We start from the raw sequence: 24,184 nt of genomic DNA, 5'->3' as shown, positions 1-24,184 counted from the left end.
TTTTGCTCCCATTTTTCATGAGCTGAACTCAAAGATCTAAAACATTTTCTATACACACAAAAGACCATTTCCCTTAAATATTGTTCACAAATCTGTCTAAATCTGTGTTAGTGAGCACTTCTCCTTTGCCGAGATAATCCATCCCACCTCACAGGTGTGGCATATCAAGATGCTGATTAGACAGCATGATTATTGCACAGATGTGCCTTAGGCTGGCCACAATAAAAGGCCACTCTGAAATGTGCAGTTTTATCACACAGCACAATGCCACAGATGTCGCAAGTTTTGAGGGAGCGTGCAATTGGCATGCTGACTGCAGGAATGTCCACCAGAGCTGTTGCCTGTGAATTGAATGTTCATTTCTCTACCATAAGCCATCTCCAAAGGCGTTTCAGACAATTTGGCAGTACATTCAACCGGCCTCACAACCACAGACCACGTGTAACCACACCAGCCCAGGACCTCCACATCCAGCATGTTCACCTCCAAGATCGTCTGAGACCAGCCACCTGGACAGCTGCTGCAACAATCGGTTTGCATAACCAAAGAATTTCTGCACAAACTGTCAGAAACCGTCTCAGGAAAGCTCGTCTGCATGCTCGTCGTCCTCATCGGGGTCTCGACCTGACTGCAGTTCGTCGTCGTAACTGACTTGAGTGGGCAAATGCTCACATTCGATGGCGTCTGGCACGTTGGAGAGGTGTTCTCTTCACGGATGAATCCTGGTTTTCACTGTTCAGGGCAGATGGCAGACAGCATGTGTGGCGTCGTGTGGGGGGGCGGTTTGCTGATGTCAGTGTTGTGGATCGAGTGGCCCATGGTGGCGGTGGGGTTATGGTATGGGCAGGCGTATATTATGGACAACAAACACAGGTGCATTTTATTGATGGCATTTTGAATGCACAGAGATACCGTGACGAGATCCTGAGGCCCATTGTTGTGCCATTCATCCACGACCATCACCTCATGTTGCAGCATGATAATGCACGGCCCCATGTTGCAAGGATCTGTACACAACTCCTGGAAGCTGAAAACATCCCAGTTCTTGCATGGCCAGCATACTCACCGGACATGTCACCCATTGAGCATGTTTGGGATGCTCTGGATCGGCGTATACGACAGCGTGTTCCACTTCCTGCCAATATCCAGCAACTTGGCACAGCCATTGAAGAGGAGTGGACCAACATTCCACAGGCCACAATCAACAACCTGATCAACTCTATGCGAAGGAGATGTGTTGCACTGCGTGAGGCAAATGGTGGTCACACCAGATACTGACTGGCTTTCTGACCCCCCCAGACCCCCCCATTAAAGCAAAACTGCACATTTCAGAGTGGCCTTTTATTGTGGCCAGCCTAAGGCACACCTGTGCAATAATCATGCTGTCTAATCAGCATCTTGATATGCCACACCTGTGAGGTGGGATGGATTATCTCTGCAAAGGAGAAGTGCTCACTAACACAGATTTAGACAGATTTGTGAACAATATTTGAGGGAAATGGTCTTTTGTGTGTATAGAAAATGTTTTAGATCTTTGAGTTCAGCTCATGAAAAATGGGAGCAAAAACAAAAGTGTCTGTCTCCATCTCTGTGTCTCTCTCTGTCTCTGTCTCTGTCTCCGTCTCCGTCTCTGTGTTTGTCTCTGTCTGTGTCCAAGTGGCCACTGTGGACGCATCATGTCACAACTCTGCTGTTGAAGCGTGAAGATCGTGGAGACGTTCCATCTCTGATCACACTCCTGTTTGAATCTCAACCGTCAACTCACATTCACGTAGCCCCTAGCTTCAGACAGACACACACAGACAGACACACAGACAGGCAGAAAGTGTGGAGTTTAACGCTGCTTTTTTTGTCAGCCTTTACAACAACAGGTCGTGTAGAGAGCCCTTATTTCAGAAAATCAGCCTCATCTTCAGCTCAGAGTCTATTTTGTATTTAAAAACGTTTCCGTCTGACAAAGAGTCCAGAAATCTCTTCTGGTCTTTAACAAGAGGCTTTGTGTTGTTACACCTGAACGTCTCCAGCTCTTCAGTTCAATCTGATTTCCTTTTTGCCTGACGGCAGCTGGTGGCCGTTTGGAGCGGTGCAGCGGGGCCCGACAGGGTGAAAAACTTGGCCTCAGCACAAATGTTTACCAAACAGATGACGGCACAGTCTGTCGTCCTCATGTACGCTGCTACACACTCTGTTCAACACGAGCCATTAACAGCATCCATGCACAGAGCTCACGGGGGGGGGGGGGGTTAGACATGCCGTGTACGACACACACAGCCTCGTTCATGTCTCAACATTTCATTCATTCAGACTAAAAGCTGACATCACATTGTAAACATACAATAATAGATATATATTTAAAAACTGATCTTGGACGATGAAGATGGTGATGATGACAGGAATTAAAAGAATATATGAAGGGACAGGGATTCATCTTGGAGGAATCATAATCACAACCTCTGCAATAAAACTCTTTTAAACCTGATGTGAACAAAGTCAACGTAAGAAACAGAACACAATGAAGGTGTCTGTCATATTGCACCTCCAGTGTAATCTACATTAAATTAAGCTTTCTCTTTTTCCTTTTCATGTATTTTTTAATGTATCTATTGTTTCTGTTTGTGCTCCTATTTATTTATTTTTGTTTACACGTGTGTGTGTGTGTGTGTGTGTGTGTGCGTGTGTGTGTGTGTGCTCTCATTTTTCAGTAACATTAACACAGCCTGTCACTGTGTGTGCAGATGTTTTAAATAAACTCCAGGACTTTCGTGAACATTCACACATATTGTTTTCTATATGATGTTTTTTTCTGTGAAATGTCAATAAACTGATCGTTGAAAAAAACGAATACAGCAAATAATGAAGATGTGACTTTGTGCTTGTGAAAAATGATGATTTACAATTTTTACTATTTTATAAAAATGAATGAAGACATGAAGTAAACACATTATTTGTTCACCTGATTTGAGCTTATGATTTATTATCTTGCAGTAAATTCTTCGATCAATGTTTGATTTGACTTTTCTCTGATCATTTTCAGCCCAGGACACACGAGACTACTTGTGCCTTTAAAAATAAAATAATAAGGTCTTAGTAACAGAAGACACACACAGGTACAACTAACTAAACATACATAGAAATATGATTAATCTGATTATATTTGCAGGAAGTATAAAAATGTACCACAGCAGAGCTCTGTGTCATCAGCTCAAGTAAAAAGGAGGATCATTTAAAAACATCTTGAAGCAGCTGCACACACACACACACACACACACACACACACACACACATGCACACACACTGTGGTAAAGCTCATGGGAGCAGGAAACATGCTTACAAAGGTTTGGCTGACATCAGGACTAAGACATGATGTATGAGTCTCAGTTCTGCTCTCTTCATCATTTTTTCTCCTGCGATAGCGCCTTCCTCCTCCTCTTCCTCCTCCTCTTCCTCCTCCTCTTCCTCCTCCTTCTCGTCCAATTACCATCCTCCGTACCTCAGCACAACACATGCTCTGCATGACTGCATCCTCTGTAACCATCAGCGTGCCACAGTGACGGAGACACAGGATGTTCATGTCTCAGTTTGCACTCGCGTCCCGTCAACTGGTCACAGTAACGAGTCAGTGACACGTTTACATACAGTCAGTTTGTGACAAATAAAGTCTGTCGTCTCTTTAACGGCCTGAATGTGAAGGCACTGTTAAAAACACACGACAGTTACATTTCAATAATTGAGTGAGAATAAATGACACAAGGTGCGACGAAGGATTTGTCCCTCAGTACGTCAGTAAATCAAAGCGCCACGCTGGACGGACACGATTAATGTCCTCGTCCAGAGCTTCCAGGCGCCTCTGCTAATGAGCCACTCAGAGCCGTGGGACTCTTTCCTTGATACAAATAACTGTTATTTACTGCCTCATTACAAATGAAATCTATAACTGCAGGACCTGGGACAAACACCGCCACTCGCCACAGATCAACACCTGCTGCAACTGTTCAACACAATCTATCAGCTCTCTGGAGACAGACGATCAAATGTCCATCACTGGTGTCCAGAGGAGACGTCTTCACTCTCATCTGACCAACAACCAAAACACAAAGATATTTAATTCACGATAAAGAGAAGCAGCAGAAGCTCAGATTTCAGAGGCAGACACTGTTTCAACAAATTCTGTCTTACAAATTTTAGCAATAATTAATTCACTGATCTCAAAAACTAGCTCACACATCTGAGGGACATTTGGTGGTTAACACTACTGTGTGTGTGTGTGTGTGTGTGTGTGTGTGTGTGTGTGTGTGTGTGGACACTCACACTGCAAATTATGCTTTTGCCTCCAGACTTTGTGCAGGGGACGTAAATACAGACAGAGCAGGCAGTACAGTGCACTGGGGCCCATGGGAGAGGAGGGGCCCGTGGGACAGGAGGGGCCCGTGGGAGAGTAGGGGCCCGCGGGACAGGAGGGGCCTGCGGGACATGAGGGGCCCGTGGGACAGGAGGGGCCCGTGGGAGAGGAGGGGCCCGTGGGACAGGAGGGGCCCGCGGGACAGGAGGGGCCCGTGGGACAGGAGGGGCCCGTGGGACAGGAGGGGCCCGCGGGACAGGAGGGGCCTGTGGGAGAGTAGGGGCCCGTGGGACAGGAGGGGCCCGTGGGAGAGGAGGGGCCCATGGGACAGGAGGGGTCTGCGGGACAGGAGGGGCTTGTGGGACAGGAGGGGCCCGCGGACAGGAGGGGCCCGTGGGAGAGGAGGGGCCCGTGGGACAGGAGGGGCCCGTGGGATAGGAGGGGCCCGCAGGAGAGGAGGGGCCCGTGGGACAGGAGGGGCCCGCGGGAGAGGAGGGGCCCGCGGGAGAGGAGGGGCCCGTGGGAGAGGAGGGGCCCGTGGGACAGGAGGGGCCCGTGGGAGAGGAGGGGCCCGTGGGAGAGGAGGGGCCTGTGGGACAGGAGGGGCCTGTGGGACAGGAGGGGCCTGTGGGACAGGAGCGGCCTGTGGGACAGGAGGGGCCTGTGGGAGAGGAGGGGCCCGTGGGAGAGGAGGGGCCTGTGGGACAGGAGGGGCCTGTGGGACAGGAGGGGCCTGTGGGAGAGGAGGGGCCCGTGGGAGAGGAGGGGCCCGTGGGAGAGGAGGGGCCTGTGGGACAGGAGGGGCCTGTGGGACAGGAGGGGCCCGTGGGAGAGGAGGGGCCCGTGGGAGAGGAGGGGCCTGTGGGAGAGGAGGGGCCCGTGGGAGAGGAGGGGCCCGTGGGACAGGAGGGGCCTGTGGGAGAGGAGGGGCCCGCGGGAGAGGAGGGGCCTGTGGGAGAGGAGGGGCCCGTGGAGAGGAGGGGCCTGTGGAGAGGAGGGGCCTGTGGAGAGAGCAGACCCTGCAGCAGCATGTTGGCCTGAGAACAAGCTCTTGTAAGTGATTCAGTTTCTCACCTCAGCGTCATGTTAAATTAAAAAGTGGGGTCGTAAATGCAAACTCATCTCCATCATGGTTTCTTTTTGAGGGACAGAGTCAGTGTCGATCTGTTCTACAATAACATTATGTTTACTTTACATAAACTATAAAAATATTTAATTGAATGAAAACTTTCTTATTTCATTTGGCGGTTTTGTCAGATACAGATTTGTGCTGGTGATCGCTGCTAACATGTGTGTTGATGTTGTCCAACGCCAAGTTTAGATGCAAAATCTTATTGTGCGGACACACCAAACCGACATCAAAGGACTAGCATTATTCAGACGAGTAAGAGAGAGAGTAAGAGAGAGTAAGACGGGCCTATACAGGAGGGCTCACAACACGTGCACACTCTGCTTGTTACGCACACAGGACATGTGGAGGGGCTGCAGGTGGCACTGTCGCCCTGTGGCAGAGGTGTTGTCACCCATAGGGGGCGCCACAAATGAAGAAAAGACAAAAAAATTAAATTGATTATTTTTTACTATTTTTATTAAAACTATTACCACCTGTCAGAGCCATTTCTAGCAAGTTAAATTTTCCTATTATCTTTTGAGACACTTTAATGCACCACCTGACCTGGCCTCTCAGGAACCTTTTTTTTTTTTTTAAAGATTATTTTTGGGGGCGTTTGGCCTTTAATGGACAGGATAGTGTGTTAAATGGGGGAGAGAGGGAGAGTTGGGGGAGGGGGGCGACACGCAGCAAAGGGTTGCAAGCCGGAGTTGAACTTGTGATCACCTCTATACATGGGGCGCCAGCACTATCCACTACGCTACTGACGCCCCTGCATCTCAGGAACCTTTAACTAAAGGCAGGTGTGCTGAGGCGAGTGTGAGGCGTGAAGACGCCACAGAGTTACAGTCTTTAACCTCCGTGTGTTTGGTTCATCTCAGTTTATTGTCTGATGAAGTCGTTTAATATCCCACTGATTTGACTTTCGTTTGCGTGAAGGCTCGTTTATTTGTCCAGGGATTTTTAATTGCACTTTTTTGAATGCAGCCGTCAAGACAGTCAGGTCATAGCGTCATCCTGCAGCTCTCCACACGTCCTGCAAATCAGTCGACTCTAAAACCAACTGAAGCTCCTGGATCATCAAACTGTGAGGCTGACTGAACTTATCTGGAAGTCGCATTACTACCATCAGTTAGACATATGACATAAGGCCACAACAACATATCGAGGCCCCCCTCCACAGCTCCTTACACTGTACCTGCTCTCTGGGGGAGATGGGCGGAGTTATCTGACGTCATGTGAACCCTCAAACACGCTGTATTGACACGCTGACATGGACAGGAAACCACTCAGTTCTCCTGTTTGTTTTATCTGTAATGTAAATATGAGGTCACCTGCTGCAGGCACACATTCATGTTACACCCAAACACACCTGTGATTAATTAAGAGACTCAATACGACCTCTTTGCACCTTGTACCTGACATGACACCCAGAATATGAGCTGGTTAAAGTGGAGCTGGAGAAGGATGAACCTCAGACTGTGCTCATTCCTTCAATCATTTAAATTGACATTAACTGCCATAAATCTTAAACAGATGGTGCTCGACATAGCTCTGATGACAGCTGCTGCAGGTGCGCACGTTCACTAAGAATGTCAGTGCATTTTAATTTCTGTATAAACTCTGCTTCCTGCAACATACAGACTGAATCTGATCATGTCAACGTCTTTAACACCGTGAAGACAAAAGGTGAACTTGTGTGTATGTAACTGAATATCTGAATTATAAATCTGCCACTTCACATTCTTCAAACTGTGAAAGCTCGACCGACACACACGACATCACTGCGCTCGTTTCACTGGAGAGGACAGAAAGTATTCAGAGCACGAGGAGCTTTGAAACATTCCCAAAATTACTATCATGCACAGACTCTGCCAACAAACACCCCCCCCCCCCCCCCCCCCTTCTGTGTCTGTCCCTGCACACACACACACACACACACACACACACACACACACACTCTCACACAGAGACAATGGGTTGTTTGTGAGGTTATTATCTGAGAGTGTCAAGTGGCCAGTCTCGAGTCCATCGTGCCACACTCAGGCTTTATCTGAGCAGACGCCACAGCTCGCTCTCTTCTATCATCTCCATCCTTCCTCCGCCCTCTGACCTCCACCCCTCTCAGCCCTGGGCCAAAAGGCTAAAAGCATTCTTCATCATATCCTCCGTCATCGAGGGTGGAGAAGTGGAAACACACCTTAAAACCATCTGAGCCCAAACACAGCTCATCATTGAGTCCCGTTGGTTCTGCTGTACAGCGATGACTCACACACGCCTCCTCCCAGCATCCTTCAGTAGTACAATCAGAGTGCAGCAGGTTTACGAGGCGTCGTGTTTTACATAATAGCTTTCATAAAGGTGAGTCACACGTTAGACAACACTGTCTGTGAGCAGGACTGTAGTAACTGGGTCACACCGTCCTGTACTCTGTACGGAGGGGACACACTAACATCTAACATCTAACATCTAACACCTCCACATCAACACTGAGGGGAGAACGGAGCGTGAGATGGATCGGCGGTTTGGTGCGGCGTCTGCAGTGATGCGGGCGCTGCGTCGGACCATCGTGGTGAAGAGGGAGCTGAAGCTTTCAGTCTACTGATCCATCTCCGTCCCAACCCTCACCTGTGGTCACGAGCTCTGGGTAGAGACTGAAAGAACGCGTTGTCCATCTTTATACACAGTCCATGCATCAGACAAGGCCATGCCCCCTTTTGGAGGACAGAGAGCCAAAGATCTCATCTGACGTGTGTTTCTGGTTTTGATGTGTCTGTACACATTCAACTCTTAGTTACACAAACATTTTATGAACATGTCAAATGACTGTTTTGTGACCTCGCCTCAATCTGAGCGTTCACGACACCTTAACAAATAAAGGTTGATGAACATCGTGACCCGTCAGTCTGCCTCCTGCCAAGTGAATGACCCGACACAGAGGATGGACACTGATTATCTGGACATCTGTGCATGTGTGTCCAATATACTCAGGTATGTGTATTTGATTAGATCTCCAGGTATCATTGGGCTGCGTGTTGTTGTATCCTCATAGAACAGTTCGTATGATATCCTTTGCACTCCATGAATGACGTTACATCCTTAACATACAGTTAATGTATGTTAACGTTAACATCATGGAGGTTAGGTTTAGGAAAAGAAACATGGTCGGGTGTCTTTAGGTACGTGATCACAGTCTTTCAAAAGACATGAGATATGTATGAATTTCTGTGTCGCTTTTTGTAGAAAAACATACAAAAAATTTAGGACAGCCTGAAATAATCAACCTGTTAATAACCAGCTGTTTGATCTACAGGCTGAGATTAACTTAGAGACGACAGTCTGATGCAGCCGTACTGTCTGACCATAACGTTACTGCAGCAGCCTCCGAACTGAAGCTAACGTTAGTGACCCATCAGCACCAACTTACCAGCATCATTTAGCGATGAGCCACACTGATGGTGAATATCCAGGTGTACTGGTGGCTCAGAGCTCAGTGTGATAGCACGTTTCTTTCCACCAGACGGAGACAAGGAGTTGGAGTTGATACACTTCCAGTTGGAAACAAATCAAGGAGCAGAGCTTTTGGATTTACTGTTGGTGCAACCAACCACACACCAACTGTGTCACAGAGAGAGAACATACTCTGCAAAAAGTATCTTCAAAGGTTTATATGGTTGGATATATTTACACATACAAACTCGAAGGAACGGACACTGTGAAACGACTTGGTCCACCCATCTCTACTCTGAACAAAGCTTCACTTCAGACAACATGCAGACGCCCAGGAGATAATGACAAGAGCTGATAGTGAACCACAAGGATAGTGAGAGCCCCAAAGATGTCGTCTGTAGTGCTGCCAGGCCGACTCTATATATGGGACAGAGAGAGGACACACACACACACACACACACACACACACACACACACACACACACACCACCATCATCCAGTTATACACACAGTGTGTTAATATGGAGGGTTAATATGAGACCGTCTCTCTTTGAGATATTTTACAGAGAATCTACTTCCTGTAACGTCGAGCGGTTAAATAAATAACCTCATCAGTTATTCAGAGCCACAATAGAAGCACATGTGATAACAACAGCTGAAACAACAGGAAACAGACTGTATTTCTGGATTCTGCTGAACGATCAGGGACAGAGAGCAGCGAATGTTGAGAGGAGTTATTTTGGGCGTCCAGGGTTCAGTCAGTAAAAGTCTCGTTCATTCAGACGATGTGAGGCGACTGACGGAGCGCCACAGAGGCCCTGACAGGAAGTCTGACTCTCCTGTTTTAATCAGCAGTTAGAAAGATGAACAGTGCTGTTAGAAAATATCTGGATCTTTGATTATAAATAAACTCAGCTAACCAGTGACTCCTCCTACAACACATGTTGTTTCTACAGTAGCCCAGAGCAGACAAATCAAACACTGACTCGAGATCAGGACATCTGTTTTCACATCAGCCACTGTTTTACAAGTTCAGCACATGAAAGACATTTCAGTTCAGTCTGCAACTCTCATCACTAGATGTCACTCAATATGTCCAGGGGCCACATGTGCAACATGTCAGGAGGCCAGATGAGATGAGGGTTATTGAACGGAGCATCAGAGTGATGAAGAAAGGTGATTGAAGTGACTTTGAACGTGGCATGGTTGTTGGTGCCAGATGGGCTGGTCTGAGTATTTACTGGGATTTTCAGCACAACCATCTCTAGGGTTTACAGAGGATGGTCCCAAAAAGAGAAAATATCCAGTGAGCCCAAATGCCTTGTTGATGCCAGAGGTCAGAGGAGAATGGCCAGACTGGTTCAAGATGATAGAAAGGCAACAGGAAGTCAAATAAGCACTGGTTCCAACCAAGGTGTGCAGAAGAGCATCTCTGAAGCAACAACACCTTGTCCAACCTTGAAGCAGATGGGCTACAGCAGCAGAAGACCACACCAGGTGCCACTCCTGTCAGCTAACAACAGGAAACTGAGGCTACAATTCACACGGGTTTTCTCACCAAAACTGGACAATAGAAGATTGGAAAAACCACATTCAGATGGAAGCATGGATCCATCCTGCCTTGTATCAACGCTTCAGGCTGCTGCTGCTGCTGCTGGTGTAATGGTGTGGGGGAGATTTTCTTAGTACCAACTGAGCATGGTTTAAACACCACAGCCTACCTGAGTATTGTTGCTGAGCGTGTCCATCCCTTTATGACCACAGTGTACCCATCTTCTGATGGCTACTTCCAGCAGGATAACGCACCATGTCACAAAGCTCACATCATCTCAAACATGACAATGACTTCACTGTACTCCAATGGCAATTCTGTAATACCATGATACTGTAATATTTTCAGAGACAGTTATTATACTGTGAAAATCTCATACTGCTGCAACCCTAATCTGTCCACATACTTCTGGCCAGGTAGTGTTTTTTTGTTCCTCACATGAGCTAAATGCATCTATAAAAATGCTCCACCGACAGAAGTAGAGGTGAGAAGTATCTTATTCTTCAGGACACAATCAAACATGTTTTCTTTGCTCAGACAGACCCTGCACTGCCTGTATGCAACAGGACAGGATGTGTGAAATAATCTGGGAGCAGCAGCGAGGACGTCAGTTACAGAGAGGTCTTGACAGATTCTGGCTCAGTGGGATTCCCCCCTCCCTCCACCCAGTACCAGCTCCTACATTTATTGCCTTTGTAAGCATTTTCCCCCGACACATTTCTATCCCACAGTCGCTCGCTCAGCCCATCAATAACAACGCCTGCCTCTGTAAACCAAAGCTCTATCTGTGTGTGTGAGTGTGTGTGTGTCATCAGCTGTGTGTGTGCTGGAGATGAGAACCTGTGCTTAACGACAAAAGAATCTCCAGTCGTGCAGTCGTCGTGTGGAGGACAGCGCAGTCAGATGCAACGGCACATCAGATGGTTACATAGCTGTTGGTCTGTGCAGTAAACCTTGATGATGCATGGTGGGATGTGATGAACGCAGACACATTCTCACATACAAATACCCACAATGCTCATAAACAAGAGGCTCCCAGCATGCACCCTGTCCATTCATCCACACAGAGAGATGGTACAGAAACACTGAGGAGCTCTGCAGACGCCCAGACCAGACAGGAGGAGAACGTCCTCCGGCTGGCAGCGACAACACTGTACAGTTGGTTGATTGAGGAGCCCTAACACACACACACACACACACACACACGCACACACATACACACTCGTGCACACCCTTCCCCCAGCCTCTCCTAACTCCCTCGAGAAGAGTGCACGCTCAGCCCACTCAAGTCTCCGTGCATTCTGTGGGTGTTTATGAAGGATCGAGCAGCCACGACACAGCTGAATAAAGCTTGCTTTACAAGTGTCAGACGCCCCCCCCATCACCCCCTCATCACCCTACACTCACCGCCTCCGAGTCTTCAAATCCATGTAGGTACAAGTTATCGTACATGGAGGTGTGAGAATCCAAAAAGCAGCTCCTCAGTGTGAAACAGACAGAAGCAGAGGATGATCAAGCAGCTCCAGGGAGGATGGATGGTGAGGACAGGGGAGTGACCGAGCCCAGAAGCAGCAGCAGCAGCAGCAGCCTCTTCCTCCACATGAAGGTAGACCTCAGAGAGACCACACCACACCACAGCAGCAGAGACAGGAGGAGGATAAAGGTGGAGCTGTGTGTTTGTGTGTGTGTGTTTGTGTGTATGTGTCCTGGTGCTGAATCAGATATCACTGCCCTCGAGCCGAGCCAGTGTTGGTTCCCATTATGGTACGGCAGCCTGGTTGTCCCCAGAGGCAGAGCAGACCTGGCATTTCATCTCCTCTCCAAGCTGAGATCACACAAGCCAATCCCTTCCTCCAGCACGGGCTGATGACAGAGGTGGGATGCAGCCTGCCGATTGGCCGGTGGAGGCTCCAGTCAGCCGGGCTGGCTGTGAATAAGGAAGAGGCAGAGAGGGAGGTGGGGGTCTGCAGCCCGAGAGCAGCAGTGAACGCTGTGTGTGTGTGTGTGTGTGTGTGTGTGTGTGTGTGTGTGTGTCTGAGGATCATCTCTTCAGCCCAACACTAACCTGCAGAGACTGACATCTCATTTACATACACACACACAGACACACACACACACACACACACACACACAGACACACACACACACACACACAGACACACACACACACACACACACACACACACACACACACACACACACACACACACACACACACAGTCACAGCAGATGTCTGAGTGATGATACTTTATACAGGTGTCAGACCTGCTGCTGCTCAACAACAAGTGTCTTTACAGCTTCAGAGGTGAATCAGTGTATAACGGTCTGACAGTGAGTCAGTGATCACAGAGGAGAGGTCAACTCTGAGGTTTGACTCTTTTTATGAGCAAAGTCCCAGTTGAAGCTTAGCGCTGTACGTTTCTGCAAACCACACATTACATCTGTACCTCTCATATGGTATACATGTTTCTAAAGTGAGGTTGTACATGAGCTGAGCTTGTGTTCAGGAGGTGGAGGTGGAGGTGGAGGGGATGGTGTCACATGGAGGTGAGATGCCTGCCAAGCTGCAGACCGCTGATGGAGACCAACACACGACAAAACCGGTTGTGATTTAAAGAGTCAATGCTGTGTTTCCAGCGACACTTTAGCCCCAAACGTGGTTGTTTTTAAGCAACCAGTTACTGATTTTCCATCGGGCACAGTGCCATGAAAAGCAGTTGTTTTTTAATCCACACATCACTGTGTTTCCAGCCGGCACAGTGCCACAAAATGTGGATGTTTTTACTGAAACTTTGCTGCGTATCCTGCCGGGATTGTGCCATAAAAAGTGTTGTTTTTACCAAAGTATTGCTGTTTGCTGCTGAGAAAATGCCACAAGAACACATCGCTGTGTTTCCCACAGGTATTGTGCCTCAACACGCCGGTACTTTAAGCCAAAACATGATCTTTTCCTAACAATAACCAAGCAATGCCTAAACCTTACTTTAACCACAACATTATTAAAATGTTAAGAAACTTTAAGTGTCAGTGTACCCTCCACATAATAACGTACAAATGTAACATATCTGTGGATTGCACAGTGTCGTACTATGCTGTTATTTACTCTGGAACTGTGGTCGGAATAATGGAAGAATATTGAAGCTACTGCTTTTTATTATCCTAATGAGAAATATCTGCTATTTTTTTAATTTAATGAATCTGAATGAATTTAATGAATTGAATAAAAGGCTCTTAGTGATTTGTTCCCTGGCATTACTGAGCAGTCACATCATTATGATGATGTTTGTGCCTTAAATGAAATATTATGATGTTTGTTGATAAAACAGACAATCACATATCAGGGAGGTCAAGAGAGCAGCAGAGGAAGGCTGCAGGGCATGGCTGAAAGCTCCGGTCATCACTGACTGAGTGAGCCCTTGAGTTTAGAATGCAGGGGACACGTCCTCCTCAATATTTAGGACACAAGCATTCATAACCACCAATAAAAACAGGAAAGCAGCAGAGCTGGAACACAACTCATAGACACAGTATGTGATGACAGTATGTAACCTCAGGAGCAGAGGTGTTCCTCAGCCACTGAACAAAAAGAAGACGAAACAACGATGCACGGCTGATTAAGGAAGTACTTTGACATTTCCACCATAAACTGGTGCGTAAGTGTCTGACGCTGAGAGATCCATGGGGGAGGACCCCCCTGTTTAATACCAGTCCCCCAGGACGTTGCAACACAGCCTGCGCCCCTGTCCACGCTGGACTTTAAATAGATTCAGTACATTTAAAAAATAAAAGAATGGCTCATTGAAATGTGGAGAGAAATAACATTATGTATCTCCATCTAAATCAAAAAACAATCAAACTAAAATAGTGTAACAGCTCTCTGTGTAAATGTAAATGTAGAGAATATTTATCTTTCCCTTCATGGTCATATTTAAAGCTCTGTGCTGAGAACACAGGAAACATGTCCCTGTTACATAAAGATATATTATTATGTTTTATTCTCCAGTCCAACTGAAAACTGTAAGAAACTATTCTTCTGTTGTCTGAGTCTCAGCTGCTTCTGTATAAACTGGAGCAACATCGCCCTCTGCTGACAGACTGTCATACAGCAGCTGCACCTGCTCCTGTGTCACATGATGTGGCTCCATCAGACCTGCCACAGTTTGCTCTTACCTCCACTTCACAAACACATCTCCAAACACCGGCTGACTTCATCATCATCATCATTATTATCATCACCACCATCATCATCATCATCATCATCATCACCACCATCATCATCATCATTATTATCATCACCACCATCATCATCATCATCATCATCATCATCATCACCGCTCAGATATTCTAGTGGAGAAAAAAGAGGCGAAACATAAAAGAGCCGGCTGTTACTGTCTCATCGACCTCTCAGACACTGACTGACCTGTGTCAGAGCCCTCAGCAGCTCTCAGCCTCAGTCAGCAGCTCTCAGCCTCAGTCAGCCTCAGTCAGCCTCAGACAGTAGCTCTCAGCCTCAGTCAGTAGCTCTCAGCCTCAGTCAGCCTCAGACAGTAGCTCTCAGCCTCAGTCAGCCTCAGTCAGCAGCTCTCAGCCTCAGTCAGCAGCTCTCAGCCTCAGTCTGCAGCTCTTAGCCTCAGTCTGCAGCTCTCAGCCTCAGACAGTAGCTCTCAGCCTCAGACAGTAGCTCTCAGCCTCAGTCAGCCTCAGACAGTAGCTCTCAGCCTCAGTCAGTAGCTCTCAGCCTCAGTCAGCAGCTCCCAGGCTCAGTCTGCAGCTCTCAGCCTCAGACAGTAGCTCTCAGCCTCAGTCAGCCTCAGACAGTAGCTCTCAGCCTCAGACAGTAGCTCTCAGCCTCAGTCAGCAGCTCCCAGGCTCAGTCTGCAGCTCTCAGCCTCAGACAGTAGCTCTCAGCCTCAGTCAGCCTCAGACAGTAGCTCTCAGCCTCAGTCAGCCTCAGACAGTAGCTCTCAGCCTCAGACAGTAGCTCTCAGCCTCAGTCTGCAGCTCTCAGCCTCAGTCAGCAGCTCCCAGGCTCAGTCTGCAGCTCTGTGAGTGTTTTCTCCTCCATGACACTCGACCATTGTTCCGCCATCCGTCGCACACGCTGATCCAGAGCTTCCCAAACAGGCTCAGAGTGTGACACATCTGGTGAGTCTGCAGGTCATACAAGACTTCCAGGAGTTGTGCACAGATCCTCACAACATGTATTACCATGAGGCAATAAGGTGTCATGGCGGCAGATGAATGAGGTGACAATGGGTCTCAGGATCTCCTCACAGTATCTCTGTGCATTCAAACATATTTCTGCTCTCAGATGTTTCTGCAGGTGAAGACACTGGATGTGGAGGCTCTGAGGTGAGGACACTGGATGTGGAGGCTCTGAGGTGAGAACACTGGATGTGGAGGCTCTGAGGTGAGAACACTGGATGTGGAGGCTCTGAGGTGAGGTCACTGGATGTGAAGGCTCTGAGGTGAGAACACTGGATGTGGAGGCTCTGAGGTGAGGTCACTGGATGTGAAGGCTCTGAGGTGAGAACACTGGATGTGGAGGCTCTGAGGTGAGGTCACTGGATGTGAAGGCTCTGAGGTGAAGACACTAGATGTGGAGGCTCTGAGGTGAGGTCACTGGATGTGAAGGCTCTGAGGTGAGAACACTGGATGTGGAGGCTCTGAGGTGAGGTCACTGGATGTGAAGGCTCTGAGGTGAGGTCACTGGATGTGAAGGCTCTGAGGTGAGGTCACTGGATGTGAAGGCTCTGAGGTGAAGACACTAGATGTGGAGGCTCTGAGGTGAGGTCACTGGATGTGAAGGCTCTGAGGTGGAGACACTAGATGTGGAGGCTCTGAGGTGAGGTCACTGGATGTGAAGGCTCTGAGGTGAGGACACTGGATGTGGAGGCTCTGAGCTGGTGTGGCTGCATGAGGTCTGTGGTGTGAGGCTGGTTGGATGTGCTGCCAAATTAAGTGTAATGTGGTTATAAAATGAGCGTTCAGTTCAGAGGCAACAGCTCTGTTGGACATTCCTGCTGTCAGCAAGCCAACAGCACGCTCCCCAAAACTTATACTGTATATTTTCGATCAGTGGTTCCCAGATTCCTCCTCAGTCATCAGTGAAAACTATCACAGTTGAACAGTGATGAAACTCAAACTTGTTTATTCCTCCAAGAGTGTACTGCTGATGAGTAATCTTGTTAGTGGGCGTCCAGAGGTTACAGACTGACTCAAGAGGCACCAGCAGACTCGTGCACATTGCCAGCGTGAGCTATGAGAGCAGCGTCCGGGCCCATCAAGTCATTCCTGAATTAAAGGCAGCCGAGTCGAGCCATGTGACCTACATATGAGGGATTAACACTGCGAAGAAGCTCTGTCTTATCACTCCGCAGGCAGCACGCTGGAGTTTGGGTTGAAGGGACGTCTGTGTGTCTAAAGTATTGTGATTCAGAAATGAAATTTAATTTCTGGGAGAAAGCCGGAGCATCGTAGAATGAGACTGTATTAAAATGTGCAGGCCTTCAGACAGAGAGAATTAAACCTGCTGACCCAGGACGAGAAGACTCTTTAAAGAGGCAGTGATGAGGTCGTTAGTTCACAGCTGCTTCACTGTCACAACCAGAAAGTCATTTCTGGTCTCAGCCTCAGCTCATTAAAACGTTTAACAGAATCCATCACTGTGTGACAGTCTTCAGTCTAAGCGACACACAGATGGGTCGGGGTCAAAGACGGTTCCTCCTGTGCAGGTTTATTGAGTTCCAACAACACATTGGTTTCATTTCCTACAGAGATTTTCAAACCTGTCTCGATGAAGCTTGTTGGTAAAACAAAGCGCCTGAGTTTGTCTCAAAATAAGATCTTTTAAAGTGTGAAACTTCCTTATGTTAAACCTTTCTGACGCCAACATGGCGCAGCTGCTTCTAACTCAACTGTTGTAACTCTGTGTGAACACACGTCCTTCTGATCGACCTCTATCACACGATGTCTCTGTGAGATGTTAATGTTCGTTCTGCTGCTTCATGAACACAGATATTATATTTACTGTTAGTTTACTGAAGTTATTTTGACACAGAGAGCGACAGAACAAACACAGAAAAACCTCCTGTGAGAGGTCTGCACACAGCGATGTCTCTGTAAAAACACCACTTTATGTGGCACTATAGTGGCAGGGAACACAGCAATGCCTTGATCAGAAAAACACACTTTTCATGGCACTGTCCCGGGCCGGCAGGAAACACACCATAGTTTGGGTGAAAACAACCTGTTTTGTAGTTTGCTGGTCTCAAACAGAGGTCAGCAGCTCAGCAGGTGTCTGGCCTCAGTGTCACATGGTCAGGGGTCAGGTAAAGATCCTGGTGTAGGTTAACATGATCACTTGAAACATGGAGCATGAAACCTCATGAAAACAGGGTCACCACATAGACAGGACCACATTATTCACACACACATCCTTGTCTCTCCTGTTAGAGGCTCACTGCCTGTTAACACAAAGTGTTAGCGCCCTCTGCAGTCTGCAGCAGAGTGTAGTGTGTATAATGAAGACAGATATCTGAAGCAGCTCCACTGCTGGAAACAAACATCTTTCAGACTCATGATATAGAACGTCTTGTTAGCTCAGCAGCAAAGTTGGCCTCAGCCACAGTCTCTGTAGAACCACTGTAGCATTGTGTCTGCTGTGACCTTATTCCATGTACTGACAGGATTAACTGCACTTTGCTGACACGGAGAACACACACACACCCAGCGCTCTGACAGGCCATGTGAGGTGGCCATCATGTGTGCGCACACACACACACACACACACACACACACACACACTGGATATTAGCTTAGGTCTCATGGACTGGGGACTACCTGATGGGCAGACCGCAGTTTGTTAGGCTGCAGAACTGTGTGTCTGAACATCTGACCTCTAACATCGGGGCCCCCCAGGGAACGGTGCTCTCCCCTTTCCTCTTCACCATGTACACATCTGACTTTAAGTACAGCTCAGAGTCATGCCACATCCAAAAGTTTTCAGACGACACAGTCGTGGTTGGGTGTGTGGAGGGGGGTCAAGAAGAGGAGTACAGGGGGGTGATAGACAAATTTGTGCAGTGGAGCGAGGAAAATTCTCTGCTACTCAACGTAGCAAAAACAAAGGAGATTGTGGTGGACTACAGGAAGAAAAAGCCCCCAGCTTCTCCTGTCTGCATCAGTGGGAGTGACATGGAGATTGTGGAGCAGTACAAGTACCTGGGTGTCCTACTGGACAATAAACTTGAATGGTCCACAAACACAGAGGCAGTGTACAAGAAGGGCCTGAGTCGGCTGTATTTTTTGAGAAGGCTCAGGTCCTTTAATGTATGCAACAAGATGCTGCAAATGTTTTACCAGACTGTTGTAGCTAGCACTCTTTTCTTTGCCGTGGTGTGCTGGGGGGGCGGGTGTTAAGAAAAAGGATGCCAACAGGCTCAACAAGCTGGTTAAGAAGGCCCAGTCCATTGTTGGCCTGAAGCTGAGCACTCTTGAGGAGGTGGTGGAGGACAGAATCCAGGCCAAATTCAATAGGATCATATACAACACCACCCATCCTCTCCATAAAACACTGGACACACTCAAGAGCACATTCAGCACCAGATACAGACTCCCCCGCCGTTCAAAAGAGCGCTACAAAAAATCATTCATACCCACAGCAATACAACTGTACAACTCCTCCCTCCGATCGAACTCATATGCACTTTGAACCATTCTTCCTATTTATTGTACTGTTTTTTATACACCTGTTTATACCCTTTATTCACACCTTGTGATCTTATGTACTTTTAGGATTTTTCTTGTGTCAGTAGGTGTGCTGTGTTCTTGTGATTTGTGTCTGTTTTTGTCATTATTGCCCCTGCCGCTGAGGACATTTTAAATTTCCCCCTGGGGATTAAATAAAGTAGTAGTCTATCTATCTATCTATCTATCTCTGCACCAACACAAATATCAGACTGTGGAAATGTCCTGTGAGCCACTTCAACACTGCGCCTCTGGATTATTCCTGAGAGCAAACATCTGCCGAGCTCTGGCATCCTCTTATCACCAAGCTCAGGGGTCGGCCCGCAAAACGTTCAGGCCTCCGCTCAGCAAGCACGCAGGGAAACATCTGTCCATGTGCACGTATATGTGCAGCACACCATCTGTGAGACTCATCTATACACCAGCATCTCTGTGTGCGTTACAGTGGTGACTCACACACACACACACACACACACACACTTCCTGTTCCCTTAAATGGACTGATGTGTATGAGGTCATCCCTCAGACTGATGCTCATCCTCCTTTAACCCTAATACTTAAAGTCAATCCGCGGTGGACTCTCCCTCCACTTAGACGCCTGAAAACATATTTGGTGCATCAGCTTGTCTCCTGAGCGATGGGCTCATTATCTGTAAACTCAGATCGTCTCTGTTCGTGCTTCAGCTGTCCTCGCCGCTCTGAGGTGGGTGCACAGAGATTAGCAATATTTGAGTCACAATCAGATGACAGTCGTGGGGTTGTTTGCTGATGTTGCCAGCACAGTCAATCAAATATCATCAAACCGCACCCACACAGTCCTGATGAAGCACGTTAGGTCTGTCAGACTGTTTGTGTCCAAACTGGAGCTCTGAGTCTTCCTCACTGTGTCATGAAGATGGAGGAAGACGCTACTTGAGATTTGAAAAGTTTTCAATGCAGCACATTACCTAACACTGCAGACCAATGTGACGGACGCCTCGTCTTTCAATCTGAGCCATATGTTCTTCTTTTGTCCCAGACTGCATCGTCATGATCTTAATAAAGGTTCAGATACAGATGGATCCCTTTATTTCTATATTTGAGATATTATCTAAACAACCTCACATTAACTCTCCACAGTCACAAATATTAGCATTCACCTCCCTTTTGGTGAAACGTCACATTTTACTCCTGTGGAAATCTCCTAAACCCTATCTACATATATCACGACTCAACTAACACAGCTAATACACACATTAAACACACGTTAAACACACGTGAAACACACGTGAAACACACGTGAATCACACGTGAAACGTGGCTTAATAATGACAACATTAAAACATTAAATAAAAGTAAAAATTATAACTCACAAGGTTCACAGACAAAACATTTGTCTGCGTCACTCATGAACAGTGAGCAGACTTCTCCTCTACTCACATGACTCAAATGCAGTCTTGTGGAGGTTTTATTGTAATTTATGTTCGTTTGTTTTTTAATCTGTGAAATAAAAGTAAATCAAGTTTGGTTTCCAATGAAGGAAAAGTGTTTTAAGTTTACAGAAATGACCAAGATGCCTGTGTCAGTTTATTCAGCTGTAACTCGACACCACCTGTCCATTTAAGGCAGAAAAAACTAAATATGTGTTTTTGATTTTGGGGTGAACTGTCCCTTTAAATTCAACTTCCCATTCAGGAGACAAATGAACGGATGAGGCTGAATAACTTCTGTCCAGGCGTCAGCTCTGCACCATATAAGCACAGAGCTGAGATGAAGACGTGACGTCCTGTTATAGCTCCTGTAAACTGTTTCTAAGGAGCGAGACATCGACACGTTGTGATGAATAAATGAATCTTCTTCTTCTTTCATGACTGTAAAAAATGTGTACTTTCACTGAAGAGGAGCAGGAGGAGGAGGAGCAGCTTCCTGCTCATCAACCTGCTGGGCTTGACCCCTGTTGTTGAAGGGTGGCTGTTACTATGGATACACAAGGGAATCAAAGAGAACCCACTGCTCCTCTTCTCACCTGATGACGATCACACCGGTGATGACACAAATCACAGCGGGGGTGTTCAAGAAATCTGTGAGCGTGTGATGAGGAGAAGGACTGAGGAAGATATTTGATGTGCACATTTCTCCGACCTCACTTTCTTTTTTCTTTGATTTCTTTGTTTGTCTGTTTCATTTTTTTCATCTGTCGTTTTTCTGCCTTCCTTCCTGTGAGCCACATAATTACTGCCCGCTGATTTCATGCCGTGGGCATTCAATAATTAATGGGTGATGTCAACAGGTTGAACATACAGTGCATTCACTGGAGTGTAATTAAAACACAAAGCCATGAAGAACTCTGAAGGAGCGTTGTGTTCATCAGCTGCTGCTCTGCTCTGTGCTCTCACCGTCTGAACTCAACAGGCTCAGCTTTAAATCAAAGATTAGACTGAATGTTTCCTTAAAATCAGTGTGACCTTCAAAACCTCAGGACTCTGCTCACACAGTAACACCTCAGACACAAAGTGACCTACATGTGAGAGAAGACGCAGCAGCCGCAGACCTGGGAACTGGAGACCGTCATAAATCACATCTGCTGTTTAGATTTGACAACTTGTCATGTGCTTTTGTTGCACGCCCACGTTAAAGAAGCTGCGACCTGATTCACTGTGATCTGATGTTACTGCGTCTCCCCGCTGAGACACACGACGGAGGAGTTGGAGGTCAGGTGTGGAGAGGTGGAGACAGTGAGAGAGGCATTGATGAAGAATGAGAGGGCGTTTGGGACAAAGGTAGCCGATGACGAAGTGTCCTTGTGCCGCTGAATGTCCTCTGCAGCCTCAGTTCCCTTGGTAACTCGTTAGCAGGATGTCAACGTCCACAGGAAGTCCCCGCTGTATTACCCCTGCATTCTGGATCACAGGAGGGACACTATACTGGGAACCAGTCTGAATCTGTTTCACAGTGACACATATAAAGGAGGCGGAGCATTCAGACGGCCCTGCCTCGCCCCGACCTCATGAATTATACAGTAGCTGAGCTGGCTGATACAATTCCTGAAACTACAGCGGAGGCCGACGTCTGACGTCATCGTCCTTTTGTTCACTTTTCACTCAACATTTAAATCAATGGTGTAACAAAACTTTCTCAAGTCGCACAGACAGATGAAGAAGACATCCCCAGATGTGTTCACACCCTCAGTGCTGGGGTCGTTATCATGCATCAGGCTAATGATAAAAGAGCCACTCTTAAAACGAACAAACCAAAAGTTTGACTGACATTCTGCGTCTTGCACACAATCACAAAAAACATGAAAACAAATGAAAACAGAGATGTCTGTTTTTGCACATGAACCTTTCAGTCAGACTTTTTCAAAGTAATTTCAACTAGATGTTCAAATGCATGAAAAACTTGTGTTGCTCCAAACCAGCAGCTTCCAGGCTGAAAGATGAAGCCAATACAGAAGTGCCTGAAACTGCAGTTCCTCTAATGTCCACTAGGGGCTGGCTCCAGGAGCGAGTCAGTCCCCACAGCCCTTCATGTTAACATGTAGAAATAAACATGTTTACAGCCTGGTACAAAAAACATTTTGAGTGTCTTTCTGTAATTCCCCTTCATGATGACTGTACAGGAGTGAGCTCCTCTATAACTCACCAGTTTAAAGATTTAAAATTACACATGATTAAGAGTGTGGTCGCCTCAAAAGACAGGTAGGTACTGCAGCTAGTGGCTAGCAGCTAGCAGCTAGCATAACGCTTAGCTCCACCCTCTTGTCCAAATATGGTCACTTTTGCCTCCAAAAATCCAAGATGGTGACAGCTTCAAAACAGGAGTCCATGAACCGCTGGGTGACATCATGTCTGCAATGTTCATCATTTTTATACAGTGTGTGAGTTCAGCAGGAAGTTGAATTTTTTTGGCATCATGTGCCACTCATGGATTTATAAGGAGAGCCGCATACAGCGTTGATTCCTATGAGAGCTGCTCAGTGATGCATGAAGCCAAAAAGTTACATTTTACAGGTATAAAATGACCCAAATGTTCCTCATGGTTGGGCCCACAGAGCGAGCGCACTGGAGACTTTTGTTAGCTGCCTGGCTAACCTTTGATTTAGATCTCTGTTAACGTCAATGTGGATAAAATCATTTTTTCTTGTGTGGCTCTACTAGATCTTCAAAATGTTATCTGAGTGAATGGATCAGATTCTAACAGTGAACAGACACTTCACAGAGGTTATGATGCTCAGACACATTTAACTCTGTTTTATCAAACGTGTGCTCATCTGTGAAGAAAATATTTTTTCCAGCGGATGTCTGAGTTACAACATGATTGAGCTAACTGGAGTAGTTTCATGTCGTATCCGACAACGGGAGGCTTTTAACAGATGACGTCCTGATGTTAGCTTTGCTGCTAGTGTTAGCTGTCCCTGTCAGCTGATGCTTTCTAGACATCGTGATTTCCTAAAACTGAATAAATACCACACATAGCAACACAAAACTGCTTTGCTAGCTCAATCATGTTGTAACTAAGACATCTGCTGGAAAAGATATTTTTTTCACGCACTGTTTAATGAGTTATTACCTATTACAGACACTGCTAACGGCTAACAGGGCTAACAGCTAACGGTTAGCCCAGCTAAACGTGCACACAGAAATAGTAATGTTTGTTCAGTCATTGTGTTTATAGACTTTATAAACATCGGATTAGTCCAAACGGTGATACAGTGATGTGAAAAATGTGATATATAGGCTATATATATAGCTAAAAGCTCTGCTGGTTTTCTACCCGGAAGTATTTGTAAACAACAAGGCGATTCCCTCTATAGTCCGGCCGGACGGATGAGTCATGGCCTTGTAAAAGATTATGTTTGTTTCTTTTAGTTGGAGAGAATGTGTCGCCGCAAACACGACAAACATCCACTAACTTTGACGGCGTTTTCTGCGAGCACGGCTGAGCCATTTTGTACCGCTACACGTGTTTCTAGTCGGACTATGTTTATGAGCACAAGAGTTCAGCG

General features: G+C 46.8%; 1 protein-coding gene across 1 annotated transcript in view; it reads right to left on the bottom strand.

Annotated features, from left to right (window-relative positions):
- cacnb4a (calcium channel, voltage-dependent, beta 4a subunit) overlaps positions 1-24,184 on the bottom strand; it is a 57,486-nt gene that overhangs the window by 26,804 nt on the left and 6,498 nt on the right. The window lies entirely within an intron of this gene.

Source organism: Epinephelus fuscoguttatus, linkage group LG13 (genome assembly GCF_011397635.1).
Source record: "Epinephelus fuscoguttatus linkage group LG13, E.fuscoguttatus.final_Chr_v1".
NCBI classification, from domain to species: domain Eukaryota; kingdom Metazoa; phylum Chordata; class Actinopteri; order Perciformes; family Serranidae; genus Epinephelus; species Epinephelus fuscoguttatus.
This window is presented reverse-complemented; position numbering and strand designations above follow the sequence as displayed.